The sequence below is a fragment of the Dreissena polymorpha genome, chromosome 7 (genome assembly GCF_020536995.1).
Source record: "Dreissena polymorpha isolate Duluth1 chromosome 7, UMN_Dpol_1.0, whole genome shotgun sequence".
Taxonomy (NCBI): Eukaryota; Metazoa; Mollusca; class Bivalvia; order Myida; family Dreissenidae; genus Dreissena; species Dreissena polymorpha.
The window spans coordinates 9119648-9137980 of NC_068361.1; the positions used below are offsets into that span (position 1 = coordinate 9119648).

The window sequence follows — 18333 nt, forward strand, 5'->3', positions numbered from 1 at the left end:
AAGCGCACTGAGTTTGAACAACGTTTAACACGTGTTAATGTAATGTTTGCTTATTCCATCGGACCATTTTAATAATACACTATCAACTCAATCGATTAGTTACTATTATTATTACAGACGATAAACGTTTGACTAAAATAAATTAATATAAAGTCGAAAGTTTTATAATCATTTAAAAATTATTTATTATTGCCTACCGACCGTATTTAGCTCTGAAGAGGACAGATGGTTACCTGACGAACATGTTTGGGTCTGTAGAGGATAGATTGTTACCTATCGACCGTATTTAGCTCTCTAGTGGACAGATGGTTACATGCCGACCGTATTTAGCTCTGTAGAGGACAGATCGTTACCTACCGACCGTATGGATTTGTAGAGGACAGCTGGTTACCCACCGACCGTAGTTGGCTCTTTAGAGGACAGATGATTACCTGCCGACAGTATTTGGCTCTGCCTTATAGAGACCAATCAATAAGTATTAGCCTTTATTAATTAAGAGATTAATTTTGTTTTGGTTTTAACTATATTTATTAAGTAAAAAAATCGTACATAGAACAACTTAAATGCTAATACTGATTCAAATATCAAACAATAATTTGTATATTGATAATATTTTACAGTACATAACAGTTTGAAAGTCGGTTTTAAACGTAAATGTAATAATACAAAAACACATGCACATGTTCTTTTTATGATTGAACACAATCTAAACATATGGAGAATAATAAAACAAGTATATATATCAAATATACAAGTATATAATCTTATTGAAACAATAATTCAATATCACCATTTATTTACGACAAGCGTATACACGTAAATATCACATCAAATCAAATAGGTTAAACATGATTGCCCTTAAGCGCCCATGTGTGCTTAAATAAAGAAATTGTTGAAGATTTACCAAGTTACCCAGTTTTCAACCAGACCAACAACATTGAGGCACATATGTAGCTTTTACAATCTGCTCAAATGTAACCCGGTGAACTAGTTTTTGACTATCACAATTCTTCCATCGCTTACATAATTTTATCAAAAGCTCGAGACATATTGTATTCACAATAGTAATTGCGGATTCTGTAGTTGTAATACATAACCGAACTTTAAACTAGTATATTCGGTGTATATATAGTCTGGATAAGCATTCTTACAAAGTCTCAAGACTAAGACAACAATATGTCCTATTGTGTGGTATCACGCATAAAGGTGACGACGTACACCGTACAAGACTATCCCTTTAAAAAAATATGAATAACACATAATACTGTGTATAAGGAAATAAGGAAAACATACATAGAAAAGAAACAAATGATACGGTTTCTAAGGGAAAACTTAACCGAACATATAACGCAAACGCGTGATTTGTTTGTATGAAAAACAACAAGTAATTGCACGTTTGTTTTTGGAGGAAAGCCTAACGTTAAAATGAAGAAAAAAACTCTATAAACAACGAAGTTTAATACGTTTTTGGACAGCTTTACATAGACACTGTACATGAAAAATCCGAATGTAAAACAACACATAATCGAAAGGTTTGTCAGAAAAGCCTTTCATGCTAACAAAGACATTTGACATTGAACATAAAACAAACCTGTAGTAAACCAAATAAGACTTAAATGGTTTACCAGGAAAGCCTAACATAGAAATAAAAACGAGCGGTTGCCATGGGAAGGACATTAAATCATTATTTACTTAAATACATATATTATTAACTTATTTACGTAAAGTGACTGAAATTTAATATATAAATGTATACTTGCAGTAGACATTACATCTGGTAAGCACGAATAACTGTTGTCTTGAACAACATTTCATTTATTTTGCGCCACACGTGTTGTGAGGCAATGTTTCTGAGTAACGAGACCTTGTAAAGATTTTCTTAGATTCCACTGAGCTGCCAGGGGATGTTCGAATTAGGTTATTGTTGCAGGCAAGAGTTTACAATAGAAATGAATAGAATAAACCAGTAGAAACCCGTAGTAAGAAAAACAGTACGCATATCGTTTAAGCAAACTACACATAGACGTAAGACACAATAGTATTGTGTTTGAGAGTAACGTGGCCATGCTTCTGAGTAAAGAGACAATGTTTGGAAGACAAGAAGCTGCCAGAGGACGGACGTACCAGATTTATGATCAGAGGAGCGGGCGACATGGGAAGGATATTTCATCATGTTTCATCTTTTTTGAACAAACATACATGTTAACGTATTAAGTAAAAAAACTTAAGTAAGACATAACACATATGTTTACAAATGAACACAAGAAATATAGCTGGAAAAGACAATTATGATTATGCAATACAAGCAACATCTAGCAAGCAGAACAAAGTGTTGAATAAGGTTTAACAACACAGTATGCCCTGATGTTGGTAATACAAATTTTCAAAATATCACTGGATTGTGTTTGAAAGTCACGTGTTAATGGTGTTTAGTATCTAGAAAATGTTAAGAAGCCAAGCGGCTACCAGCGGACGGTCGTACCAGGTCCGTGTAGCAGGCGAGCGGGCGCCATGAGACGGAAATTGCGTCATTTTTTACTTAACACATGAACTGTGGAATTATAAAATTAAAACCAAACTGAATTTACCGAAAAAAACAACATATATATTTAATACAATATAGAAATACAGATGGAAATACCGTTGTGACCATAAACTAGAACGTCATCTTACAAGCACAACATAGTGTTTAAACATGTTGAACATTACTTGTTTGTGCACGTATTCACGATGAAACTGGATTGTGTTCCATAGTAACTTATATTTCTAACTCGTATTTCTAAATAAACAGGCAATATTAAGAAGCCACTAGGGCTGCCAGGGACGGTCGAACCAGGCTAATGTTGCAGACGAGCCTTCGTCATTTGAAAGAACATGAAATAATTATTATCTATAAACATACAATAAAAACCATATCGGTAAAAACACGTACACGTATATTACATACGAGCTAGAGATACAGCTTGGAAAGACCCGTGTGCCATTATGTCGTACTTCTGATTCAAGCGATCATATTTAGAGGCCACGGGGGCTGCAAGAAGACGGACGTACCAGGCTCATGTTGCACAGGAGTGGGCGACATGGGAAGGACATTTCATCATTTTTTATCATTTTTAAACAAACTTAAATGTTTACGTATTTAATAAAAACAACACTTAAGTAAGACATAAAACATATGTGTACTAATTAAAGCCGAATAGTATAGCTGGAAAATACAAATGTGAGCATGTAATATAAACAACATCTAGCAAGCAGATAATCGTGTTTAATAAGGTTGAACAACACAGTATGCCCTGACGTTGGTAAAATAAATGGTCAAGATATCATTGGATTGCATTTGAAAGTCACGTGTAAATAGTAACCAAAATCTAGACAATATTTAGAAGCCGAGTGGCTGCCAGCGGACGGACGTACCAGGTTCATGTAGCAGGCGAGCGGTCGCCATGAGACAGAAATTCCGTCATTCTTTACTCAACACATGAACTGTGGATTTATGAAATAAAAAACAAACTGGATAAACCGAAAAAATACATGTATTTTTTATACAAGATATAAATATAGCGAGAAATATCGCTATGAACACGTACTAGAGCTACATCTTACAAGCAATACATAGTGTTTAAAAAATGTTGAAAATTATTTGTTTGTGCACGTTTTCACGATGACACTGGATTGTGTTCCATAGTAGCTTGGTCGTATTTCTTAATCAAGAGGCATTATTTAGAAGCCACTAGGACTGCCAGGGGACGGTCTAACCAGACAAATGTTGTAGGCGAGCCTTCTCCATTTGAAAGAACATGCCATGATTATTTACTATAAACAAACAATGTAAACCATATTGGTAAAAAAACGTTATAAGAAATAACGTACGCGTCTATTACAAACAAGCCAGAGATACAGCTGGAAAAGACCTTTGTGGCATTTTTTTCATACTTTTGAGTCAAGGTTTAGAAGCCGCGGGGGCTGCCAGAGGAAGGACGTACCAGGTTCATGTTGCAGACGATTGCATTGAACATTCTAGATTACACTTTAATTTATGTGTTCTATATATGTGTTCAGCTTTCTTAATACAATGCTACACACTTATAATTTTATGTTTCTGGGTTTAACTTGATCGCAATAAGAACAAATATGCTTAAAAAACGCATAGAAACTAGTGTACATTCGCAACATGCTTTTATACAGATATATTGTGCATTTAAAGTACGTTTAATATATATTCGATTGAGAAAAAATCCTGCATGCGGTTATATTTACTTCGTGCCAAATTGTAGCCTTGTGAAAATAAAACAGTTTTTTTAAAGAGCTATAAAGTGTAAATGGGAAGAAGAACAAGTCAGTAAGGATATCGTAAAAATGGACAACCGTAATGCTTTTTGGTGTGGGGTGGGAACTAGGATTGGATAATAAATAGTTGAATTATTATGTTATAAAAATATATAGCAAACAAAGTTATGTGAATGTTACTATGCAAAATACAAGAGTGTAAAGCTGACGAGCTAAGAAATGGATAATGCACATTCAACATTAAAAGCATTCAAACAGTGTTGTCATACAACAAAAGAAAGGCGTAAAGAAGTGCGGTACAAATAAAGCTACCTTATAGGACCTTACGGCAATTATCGCGCAGTTCGCAGTGTAAGTACTGTTGTCATTATACGACATTCGCACTTGCAGTAAAACGTGTTATGTTTCAGAAGAAGTCGTTAACTGTAATGTTCATTGTAGATTGTTCAGTTTGAATTGTAACGTATTTTGTTTGATGTGATAGGAAGAACTTGTTTAGGAGTTTGTAGTATAGCGTCTCGACAATTTCGCCCATAAATCAGTTTTAATGATGTTAGCAGTTGTATAGACATTTTAAAAAATACCACATGAAGCAGCAGTTGTGGAGGTCGACGTCTAACGTATTTTTCTTTGTCATGGATCAGTTGTTTTGGGTTTGAATGTAACAACATCTTTGTTATGTGCCACGAATCAGCTGCTGCGTTGTTAATCGTTAAACAGTCGACGTGTTTATGTGCCTTGTGTCCATTGTTGTTGCATTTGCTGTCTAACAAAGGTAAGCTTCGCCTTTCATCATCTGAAACAGACACAGTATAGTATACTAGATCAGTGTGTACTCGTGATCGTTTGTTATAAATTATGGGCTCAAGAGGAGGTTGTTCTGGTCCCAAAACACGATAAACGCCTAATGCTTTGCATCGCACGTTCCAAGGCGGTAATCTCAGTCATAATAATTTAATATTTATTTTTAAATGGATCTTTTCACGGTTTGGTAAATTGACAAAATTGAAAAAAAGCTGTTTCAGATTCGAAAAATTTCGGTTTAGTTATGATATTTGTGAGGAAACAGTATTACTGAACATTTGCCATGGTCTAATATAGCCATTATATGCATCTTTTGACGATTTAAAAACCTAAAATTTATAAAGCTTTGCAACGCGAAACGATTGAATAATTTGGTGAGTTCTGTTGTTGTCGTTTAAATTTGTGAAACTACGAAGATTGCTTATATGACGTAAAAAATACGCATCTTATGTATGCTTGGCAGGATAGCTCCATTTAGCTAATGCGTTTTTACTTCAGGATTCCGGGGGTCACTGGTTCGAGCCCTGCTGCGGGCTACTTTTTTTTCTTTTTTTAAATTTTATTTTTGATTTTTTACTGGAGCTTTTAAAATTTAATGTTTACATTTATCAATATAAAGCATTTAATGACAAACTTCAAAACCTGTCGAAATCTGTGAAAAGGCCTCTTTAATGTAATAGTTATGTTTCAAAATTATTGGGAACGAATAAGAATCACCCTATACCTTTTGAGTTTCAATGTGTTTTATGATGAATACATTTATATTAAAGTTATATATTATATTTATATGTGTGTATTGATTTCCGACAATGATAACAATTGTACACAAATATTACTGTTAAGATACGATACTTGAGTTGTGTTGTGAAATTCACGGTTTCATTTCTATCTTTATGTGTACATTCGATTGGGATCAGTTTCAATGCGTATTTTGTTTTTGCATAATTCGAGGTAAGTTATGAGGTTTTGAATGGCGTACACTAGACTAACCTTCAATTCCTTGCATGTATCACCATGCTGCTTTGATCACAGTTTGAATCATTGTATATTGACCTGAACATCCCATTCTTTTATAGAATTTATCTTGAGTTTTACCTCGATAAACATGTAAACCAGAGCCAAACAGTTGAAGGCAACACACGCGTTCTTAATTGAGCGATATGACCTTGCGTTCGAGAGTGCACGCGTGTGTTTGTCAAACGGGTGCGTGTTCGTAAGTGGATTCGTGTGTGGTGCTGAACTATGCTTCCCTTTATTAAGATGAATAAGTATACTTACATAAAACAATACAATACAGTTATAATTATACATACAGTAAGCGAAATATTTCTACACATTTCTACGTTTTAAGCTTTTCTTGGGTCCCTTTATCTAAAACAATGTCAATTTCTGTTAGATTTTCAGGCTAAGTGGGAGGTTAGACGCGTCGTTCAATCGGTCTACACCCCAACGAGTTGCATTGACCGTTCCAGGGTTGTTATCTTAGCTTTAATCAGTTTTATGTTTTATTCCGTATCGTATATATTATTTGTTTGTATGGTGTTGGCAAATAGACATTAAATAAAAGACAAGCGGCTTTCAAAACGAATTTCTCTCCTCAACACGTTTTTCTGTTTCAAAATATGTATATATTAAATAGAAGAAAATAAAAGATTAGTTAACATGCAAGGTAAACGTTATTTGAAGAAATTAAGTATCCAATTGTAGCCACTTTAATATGTGTTCGACAGGTAACACTTCACGCCAGAGAGAAACTTTTTCCAACACGTTTTCCATTATTTTAGCCACACAATGTCACTCAGTGTGACACAACTTTAATAATTCTGTAAACATTATTTTTTTCAGAAAATGCATTTACTACAAACAAGAGAATTAAACTACAATGATTACACCCAAATTATTTTAATTCATTTTAAAGCATATATTGTATACACACATGTTACATGAGTACAGATAAGTGCATGTTTGCACATATATAAGCTGGATCAATCAAATAAATAATCAAAAAAATAACGAAGAAACTACGTTTTTAATTTGTTTTAAGTAGAACTGTACTTACAAAGATTAACTCGTTTGCAAATACTCAGAAGAACAAATACAATGAATTCATTTAAGAGTTTTCAACGGTTAACGTTAGATATAATTTGGCTCAACCAATTTAATAACTTTAAAACAATTCAATACTAACACACGGGTTAAAAACTTTAATATCTTTATGGTTTTTCAAAATAAGTTAATGAATTGAAAAGAATATCTGAACCGACCCAGTTTATCATTATCGTGTAAATAACTAAAAGTTGAAATTTATTAGAAACGGTGTTCTGAGAATGCATTCGCTTTTGAGGGAACTTTATTAGTTTTCCATAGTCAAATGTAATTGCTAAATAAGAGAAAAACGTTGCAAAATAAATACAAATGAGCCAACGAATTTAATAAATTATGTTCACAAAGCGAAACATAAATACCGGTTAGTAGCGAAAACGACATTACCTTATCGTCAAGGATAACCCGATCTCAATACCGATATCTTTAGCAGTATGTTTTGGTGTTTGCTTATCGTTGTGCTCCGGCGGTACATGAATAAACACCGTCGCATTGCGACTGTCTCAGCTCTCAATGAGTTAACACTATCACCCACGAGACTGCCTTGAGGGTTCAAATACAATTGTCGGTTTTCTTCCCCTCGATTAAATGTGGCGAAAACTGCATACAAAGATCGAGTCGTATATTGTTCAGAATCAAAGCGCTGAAGTCACTGAAGTTGTTCGCTATAGCACATTTTAAGACGCAACTCATTGTTTCAAAATTAATCGCAAGTTTGAAAGCAACACAAGCCATTCAAATTTAACGCACTAGTCGAGATGTGTTTGAACTTTTTATCAACCTATTTATTTTATAGAAATAACTTAGACAAAATGACAACTACATGGCCCTGTTTTGACGTTCAGAAAGCATAGTTAGTATGACGAAAATGGTAGTGAGTACTGAATATAAAGACAATTTGCAATCACAATCATATTAAATGAATATTGATTGAATATCGAATACCTTACTAAGAATATAATTTCATTATGGACATTTCCTGTACAAAACTTTTTTGATCTGTGACACCATATACAAATCCAAAATATACAATGACATATACAAGTGTGCACAGCGCAAAGGATGTATCACTATTCGGTGAAATGAATTCCGGACTACTCTAGGCATGTTCAAGTCACACAAATTGTGGCCCAGTTACAATTACACGTTAAAATAAATCTCGCAGAATTTCAAGGTCAGTACCCATTGACTAAATATATAATTAACTATCGATAAACACAGTTTTGCTGTCAAGATGAGAAAACAAACAAATAGTATAGTGTCACGATAAGAGGAAAATCGTTTAATTATCCAACCACAAATGTTTGCCGTACTCGGTCAGCACATCTATAAGTCTAAACGCTTGGATAGGCGGCCCTTATTTACAAGTTTGCTAGTTTGAATACAATTTTGAATTGAAAAGCATTGTGCTGAAATGTGTCATTTACAATTTGCGATGGGATTTTTTAATGACCCTCATCATGCGAAAATGGATGGTATTCCATATGTGCCCATTATATGTATAGCCCACTCAGCCTGCGCATTTCTCAGTTTGGTCAATATAAACATAATGATACCATTACACATTGAGTGATTTTATAGCGAACAGCATCGTCTCAGACCAGACTACGAAAAAGCACAGGTTGGGCTTGAGATACTTTGGCCGAAACGCATAAGACCCATTTTCACATGACGCGGCTATGAAAGTGAGATTTAAATGTGTCGAACGAAAACTGCGTATAAATCAAATATTAACATCAGATATATTTCGATGGTGAAGAAATACACTCATAACAAGACATGTGAGGACTCGTATGATGTGCACTCACGTAGTATAATGTTTTGTACTTACACTAATACGTGTTAATCCGGTAGTATCATTTCTATGTACTTACACTAATGTGTGATTTGACAATGATAAGTTGATAACACACATTTCATGCAGTGAATATGTGACTAAAAAGTTAACAAACACAATTGTTAATTTTTTGTTTTCAATTTTATTATTTAGAAATGTAAATTGCAAACTTTATTCAAAGTCAGTAATTACGCCGACTACTTTTCAAAAAGATATTTCTTGTTATATTGAGTTGTTTTTTATACTCGGTTTTAGAGATTATAAAGCATTTCTGTTGTTGTCTATATAATACCTGTAGTAATTGGTGATCTCATGTTCAAAGTTTTATAAATTGACAACTGTGAATGTAACAAAAATTAACAGACAGACAGACAGACAGACAGTTTATTCCGACTTATACACAAGTACATCGTCTTCATACTAAAGTATATACATTTTTTCTGTCACGTAACTAGGTATAACAACACAATATTAAATAACATAAAATACACATTAACGAGTACAAATACTTATAAACTATCAAGGCGGTAATAAATTGTATTAAACAGTATTATTTAAAATCGTATTTCTTATAACAAGAGCTTCTTTGATATATTTACATACATTGAAAATAACTGATTTATCACAGGAAATTAATAACTTTTGGAATTTATATACTGATGGGTTAATATAAAATATACGGTTTAAATATTTTTTTCTTAAATCCGTGTAACAACGGCATATACATATAAAATGGTATTCATCCTCTAAATCCAAGTCATTACAACATAAACAATAACGCTCATTTCGTGGTATGTTATTTTGGGCGTATCTGCCCGTTTGGATTCTCAACGGATGCGCAGAGACTCTTAATCTTACAAAAAATAATCGCAAACGTCTGGGAACTAAGTCTAAATATGCTTCATAATCCAAACAGCTTTTAATAACTTTGTACATCACTAAAACAGAACTATTATTCAATTTACCGTACCACTCTTGTTTAAAATTATCAACAAGTCTACATTTGAATTCGCTGATAAAACTATTAACTTGTACAACGTTTGGATTTTCAAAAACATAACTAAATCCATAATTATTTAACAAATTCTTTACATTTGAGACCCAGTTTGTACAACCTTTATTACAATCATTCAAGGCTTGTTTGTATACAGTTTGCATTATGATATTCTCATTGTTGAGAACCTTAAACCAATATTTAACAATTTTAACAAATCTGTTTACATACAATGGGAATCTACCTAATTCTCCATAAACAGCAACATTACATGTATTTATTTTCACCTGCAGCAATCGTTTACAGAATTTCAAATGTATACGTTCAATATCATCTGACTTGGTGAAGCCCCATACTTCTGAAGCATAATTTAATATAGAACCCACAAATGAGTCAAACAACTGACAAAATATTTTTGGTTTTATGTCAAATTCTTTGCATTTAAACAATAATGTATTCATGGCTTTAAGGGCTTTACCAACCAAATGCTCCTGAGTAAGTTTAAAACTTCCGGTATAATTTAACACTGTGCCTAAATAATTAAAGTTGTCAACCACTTCAATAATATTACCATTGTATGTCCAGTTTTCGTTATCTTTTAGTCCGCCCCTCTTCCGAAAAACCATTATTTTTGTTTTATCAGTGTTTACATTTAACCCCCAAGAATTGCAATATAAGTATAAGTTATCTAAATGAGTTTGCACTTCAGCTGGTGATTTGCCTAAAATAGCCATGTCATCCGCAAATAATAATAAAATTAACACAATATCTTCTATTAACATTCTACTTTTGCATTGTTAGCAACCGTGAATAGAAAGGATCGCGGCTTTCTGTTTAGAACAAAAGAATGTTTCACAGGAACAGCAATAATAGCAAGCACTATGAATGAGGTTACACAACATCCCACTATACTTGTTAATCAGCATCCATTAATTATCGCAGATGCGGTGGATATCGTTCTTGGCGTAGTTAAAAGCAGACCAACTTGCAACGCGTAGTACTTACCTTACTGGTTCGCAAGCGAACAACTAAAAACGGTTCGCCGCATTCACGTTCAAGCTTTATGTTGAAAGAGAAGCGGAATGTTCTATATTAATAAGAAGTGAAATCAACCGAACACATATTACTTTTTAAAGTATTTTGCGGATAATCATCAGTTGGTATGTATACACTTGTTAAAAATACTACGCAAGATCACTTAAAATGAATGAAAGACATAACAACAACCTTATACTGGTTCAAACTAAACTGTGATATAACGATAAATAAAAAGGGCAATGTCATCGTGGTTTGTAAACATCCACTCAACATCTAGGATAATCTACCTTGAAATTAAGTTCACTCGGGGTTTTAAGATAAAGTAGATCAAACAGTAGTAGTATTAGAAGTAGTAGTAGTAGTAGATGTAGCAGTAGAAGTAGTAGTACAAACATTTTGAATGCACGCGAGCGTGTCGTGCGAAGTAAATTTATATAAACAGGTTCAGCTTGAATATTTACGAAATGATTTGTAAATGTATGACTATTTTATATCTGAATTCCTCAGCTCAATATCCATGAGCTTGATTTACACATTTGCAGTCTAATGAAAGGGTTACATCAAACGTTTAATGTTGCTATCTTAATGGAAAATATATCACCAAGATACATTATATCAAGCTGTAAAGAGTATCCAAAGGCAGCTAAGTGCAACAATTTATTGTTCCGTATTCGTTTATCTTCGTATATATTTGTAATTCATTCATTCGCATCCATGAATGGGTCGACGTGATAATTAATCGTAAATAATACAATTAATGAAAGGTTTTTTAATAAGCATATGTTGATAAATCAGTGATTAATGTCTCGTAAAATGTAACACACACGCCATTTAAAAGCAATTAATTTCAATAAGATGAAATAAAAAGCAAATTAAATTTGTATTATATTACTCGTATGATTATTAATGAGGGCCACACGTGAACATGTTAGAATAAATGGCGTATTAGTTCATTTAATAAAAAACAAACTTTTACCGTATGCATTTTTTTAAGACAATTATACAAGCGGATATAAACGATTTCAATGTAAGTGATATTTTACATCCAAAGAAACGAGGATTATTAAATCAGAATATGTTCTGTCTTATAATGATACCATGAATCGAATCATGTTGTTCATCAGTTAAATCTATAACGACCAGGTTGAAGTCAATACCGACAGGTTTACTATAATATATATATTATATATTATTTATAAATATATATTATTTATGGAGTTTATGTTGATTTTAACTAGCGCACGTTCACATTATCCGGATTCGTGTTGTAGAATGTCTAGGTTTAATGCAAGTCGCAAAATTGTATTACACCGTGAATATAATCATTGAATATCATTTCATATTTTCACGACTTAAACGAAGTTAAGTCACCGATATTGAGGCAAATAAATGAGGCTAAATAGTTTGTGTAATCTCTGGTATAAAATGGTCATGCAATACAGTTAATAACCATCGTTTAATATAATAATAGTAATACAAAATCATTTTAGTGAAACAAAATCGCAAAAAGCTACATTTTTAGCGGAAAAGAATATGATTTTTGTTGTTTGACGTGTAAATGAAAACGTCATGAGCACTTGCGTTTAATATTTATAAAACGTGTTTTTTTGTTGTTTGTGTTGCATTTTTAGTTAAACATATATTGCATCTTGATATCAAAGAGGTTGCTTTGTTCAATCTGATTCGATCTTTTCTAAAAATGATTTTTTTATAGTTGATTCCGAGTAATGTGACCTACCTCCTAACATCGACTGATATAAGAACTTCCCGTTGAACTGATATGATAAAAATATATCATGCAGCGTTATATCTGGCAGATATCAATGCGGTGGTATGATAAAATCTACACTCGTGCAACGATCGCCTCTTTTATATAGTAGTGTATTAAACGCTCAGTCGGGTCACGAGGTACGCTGGCCGCTGTGAATTCACGCACGGTTTCGTGGTCTCATTAGCGGACAAGGACGTTTGGGATCAGACTGCGCGACTACACAGACTTAACTAAAGTTACTCTGGTGGCATATAATAAAACGTCAAGGATAAAACCAAATGAGAATATATGTATACCATTATTTGTGATTTTTTCAATAATGAAAACACCCACAAGAGAAAATCGTTCCCACTGACACTCATTCTCTCTCCATTTGAACAAGGCACACAATGCCTGAGTTAATGCTCTAAATCGAGATTTCTTACTGTTTCAACAATCCACATATGATTTTTACATCCAAATTTTGCAAAAGCCTTTAAGGATGATTATATGTTTTTAAGTGTTTAATTTATCTCACAGCACTGCTTTTTTGGTTAAGCTCTAAAGAAACTGCCAACCATCTGACGCACTGAAAGACGGACGGACACATGCAAATATATCACTACAATGCTACTCCTAGGGCGTGACCAGTATTGATCGCGGAGGCGTTATTCGAAGTTAAATTAACCAATTAATGCCTAGCGTCCTGAAAAAGGACATTGCAAACAGCGTAGACCCAGATGAGACGCCGCATAAATGAATTTCTTTATGGAATATTCTAAATATAGAAATAAATATACTTTACACCCCTAATTTTGGAAATAAATTGATCCAATTTAGAAGAATGGGAGAGTCCACTGGGCATAAATGGGTTAAAGAGGACCATCATCTGATTATAGCATATCAACTATAAAGGCTCATAGCGTTGTGGATATATTGCTTGTACACTTGGGGACTTTTCTAACGCATCACTTTTCAAACTTGAATATCGCAGTTATGAGTAAAGATATTGATTTTAAATTTTATATACGATCATTTGACTACATTTTATGCAAACTAACTATAAAATCATTCATCCGTGACGATTAGACGCTTTAGCACGTAGGGTAGCAATCTCCACGCAGAGTTGTCGTTCCTTGCTCTCACATACAACTCTGCGAAAGGCTCAGCCCTCCATTTTGTTTATAAAATAGATAAAACCGAACAAACGCATTCAACGTATATTTGATTGGATATTAAAGATCGCATGCATTAAATTAAGAAATATGACTGTTAAATGTACGATAAATCGTGCAAAAACTTGCGAGTTTTAATGCAACTCTTTGGGACTAATTTATTGCCCATTTACGCAGATGGAATCATTCCACGCACTTCACAAATGTAAACAATTGAACATATTTTTTTTAGTGACGTTAGGAATTGCTTCGACGTGTGTATGTATGTAGGTTTCTTAACATAAAAAAACATATCAATTTTATAATAATGAATTAAGACTGATATAAGATATCATGGTATGAGATGGTTTTCTTTAATGCAGTAAATGCAATGTAACCGTCGTGCAAGAGATTGTTAAGTATTCTGTAACCTCAATGATGAACGCTTGGAATGATCATGACATAAATGAGACGCTTTCATAACAATAGTCCGTTCTGAGCCAAACACAGAGGTGAATGTAATGTAACCGTCGTTCAAGAGATTGGTAGGGTAGATGTGGTTCCATATTTTTGCACGTGGAAATGTTGAAACGCGATTTAATTCTAGTTTTATTTCAATTTAATTATTTAAGTGGGTTCTCACACATGGAGTACATTAAATTACTTTGCAAAACAATATAGCTTGTATGAATATGCAGGAGCGCAATCGCGCACTTTGCATTTCACAGGCTACCTTTCCTACTTGCTAAAGCATCCGATCGTCACGGATGAATGATTTTATCGTTATCTTGCACATATTGGAGTCAAATGATCACATGTGCAATTTTAAATAGAAATATTTACATAACTGAGATATGTACGTTTTAAAAATGTTGCCTCAGAAAAGTCACCAGGTGTAGTAAAAAGGCGATATACATGTTATTTCAATTTAATTTCAATTTCATAATTCTAGGTTAGTTTTTACACCAGAAAAACATAACATAAATTAAAGAAAAACAATATGACTCGTATCAATATTCAAGAGCGAAACGGCATGTTGCAAGCCAGACAGTTATTAAGACGTGTAAGTTTAGGCGTTTTACTATTCACATTGGCCCCGTTTCATAAACAATTCTTAAGTTTTTCGTAAGAATTCTGCGATGTTTACGTACATTCGTTCTTACGCCAATTCCTACGAACGTTTCATAAACGCGTTCGCAGACTTAAGAATTCTTACGAATCTTACTAACGTAAAACCAGTCTGCGCTCTTTAATTGAAGGTTTTAAAAGACGTAAAACTAACATTTGGCGCCATCTGTCAGATTATAATAAACACTACGAGAACTAGTAGAAAAGCAATAAAACTAATTGTTATGTATACATTTATTTTTCTCTTTTAAAATAAATAAATGTGGAGTCGTCAGCAGAAATGCTTTCAAATGAGGTCGACGTTTTATGACGCTAAACGTGTTTTTGTGTGACGTTAAATAACTGCACTTGATTAGTTGAAATTCATTCAGGTGAACTGAAACATATATAACTTGTGATCTTGGTAACTAGTTCAGACGAAAAAGGCACTGACCCCTCGCGAAGTTATCGCTTATAATGTAAACAACGTTTTTAAAGTTTGTTGAGTGTAACAATTGCTTTGTTGTTGAAATTGAAATACTCATTGGGGTTAAACGAGCGTAGAGTAACAATACGATGTTGAATTTTACTGTCAAAGTTGGATAGATTTGCGCTGATTAACAATGGAACAAACTGCTATTGATTGACATGGAGGATTTCTAAATTAAGGAGTTGATATTCCGCATCAGGTAAGATGACGAATCTACATGACACCATGGTAAAAATCGCCTTTGCTAAAGGGACTTGTTCACAAAGTTTGGCATGTTTTGAATGTAGTCATGAAATGCTTTTAATTGATAAATGTAAACATCGGAACTAAATAGTTCCAGTCCAGTATAAACCAATGATAAAATTAAAGAAAGAAAAAAATGTAATCCACACCAGGGCTTGAACCACTGACACCTGGAGTAAAAGTCTAGCACCAACCACTTGGCTGTCCGTACTGATATAGTACGCTCAGGTGTACTATTTATACTTTATGTAAGCAATCTTTGTAATGTAACAAATTATAGCTCCAATATAAAAACAAGAATAAAAGTAGAAAAAGAAAACAAACAGAAAAAAGTTTACCACACCGGGGCTCGAACCACTGACCCATGTAGTAAAAGCCAAGCGCCGAAACCGCTCAGCAATCCGTCTTCACATGTGGGTTTGTGTAATTCAGAGTTCATGTTCTGGTCGTCATTGAGTCTTTACAACTACATTATGTGCGGACCTGACAAACCGTCTTCACATGGGTTGACATTTATTTTATACTTTGTAAAACCATCCGCGTGTTGTTACAAAATAATACGATGACACAAGAAATCAAAAATTTAAAATCGTTTCGCGTATGAGACGCTTTATAATTTTATCAATTTCTAACGATGATTTTTAGTAAACGAAAGTGTATTTTCAGTAAAAGTCTGCGGCATTAGTGTTATTTCGCACACTGATGTATATTGTTCATTTATTTCTTAAATCTGTGACAAAAAGTTAAAACAGTCTCATTTTGATAGAGTGTGAACAAGTCCCTTTAACATTGACAGCAAATGTTTTGTTTTGGAAGTTAAATTAATACTGGCTAAATTTGCAGGTGTGTTATTGTTTTAAATTGAGATGGTATGGCATTAAAGGTTTAATACTTACTTTGTTTATATGTCAGGTTGTAATATTATTAAAGATATGTGTAAGTTTGAGCTATTTTTGTCAAAACTTACATGTAACATGAATAAAAAAAGTCATTTACATCTGTTAAACTTTTAAGTAATGTTTAAATTTCTCTTTATTATTTAACAGTCCCTTCTGTTGAGATAAGACTAAACAATTGACAAAATCCTCTTAAGATAAGCTGTTATTTACTTTGTGTGTTGTAATTTGGACAATAATAAATTAAATTCAATAAAAGTATAATTCTGCTTTGGTAAGACAAATTTTCTGATTTAAAAAATATTTTGTAAAAAGTAAGATTTTTATGTTTCATATGTCGGGTAAATATACTACAATCCTGCTAAAAAAATGAAATTCTATCTAATTATGTGAGTTAAACAGTATTATTTTTTTCATAAAATCATGCATGTCAGTCATTTTTTATAATTTAATACCGTGTTTAAATTTAATTATGGATAATTGTTATTAAAGAAGTTTGTGTTTTAGGTAAACAGATACTTCATGAATTATATGAATCACCAGGGAAAGGACCCAACTACTTGCACAGATGCATCCTGGCGGGTGAAAGAAGGGATGATCACTTTGGCAACAGATTGTCCACAGTTGAGTAAAAGCCAGATAATGTTTTGGTATCTTCTATGTATCCAGATCCAAACATTTAATACTTCCCAAACAATACAATTTTGTAAATGAAATTATAAAAAATTACCTTATTTACAAAGGGAAAACTTTTGTTCTGCTTCTCCTGTTTTGGACATTCCATTTACAATAATTCAGTGACGCATCAAACAGAATCAAAGATAACCTTCCAGTAAATTCAATCCTAGAAGGAAACTCATTGATTTTGTTACACTCTGTTAAGTCGTTAGTGCCAAAAGTGGTTGATCCAATAAACATGCCAGTGTCTTGCATCATCCATGACCATGTATTCCAATTTCCAGTTTGCTTCATACATTCCAGTTTGACATAGATCTAATTAAACTTTCATATACAATTTACTTCTGTAACAATCCTCTCTTCTGTATTTACACAATGCTTATCCCGTAGTACAAAGCATGGCCAGAGGTAATTTAAAACAAAAAATCCATTCAACTTTGTTTACATTTGACCTTGTTTTTTCGTCGCGATTTGGCAAACAAGGGAAACAACTGTGCTCTCTATAATGTACTTCAGAAAGATAAATTTATTACAATTTACCGATTTTGTCAGTTTCAAGAGAAAAGTCACGCTTCTTTTGTCGAAAATGCGCTTAAAATCGTTTTTTTTTATTTTGGAAAATTTGTGAAGACGTGAAATAGCTAAGGCGGCCATATTTGCGAACGCTACGACAGCCTAGACCATGCGTAACTTTAACGTTGGAACTTACGAATTCGTAGCAGGTGGTTGCGTAAGTATTTTTTTGTGAAACGCTTTAATTTTCTTACGGACTTCGTAAGTATACTTACGTAAGAAACCGTGCGTACGAACGTTTATGAAACGGGGCCAATGTTATTATTTAAGGTTTTACGAGTTTGCGAATTTGACTTTTGAAGTAACGCTTTTAATTTGTTAAGTTATATATTTTATTGTTTTTCAATTTCAATTAAATTTTCAGGAATTGTCAGATATG

At 33.2% G+C, this 18333-nt stretch overlaps 1 protein-coding gene across 1 annotated transcript in view; it reads left to right on the forward strand.

The window, feature by feature from the left end:
* LOC127838402 (box C/D snoRNA protein 1-like) overlaps positions 1 to 18333 on the forward strand; it is a 380290-nt gene that overhangs the window by 17273 nt on the left and 344684 nt on the right. The window lies entirely within an intron of this gene.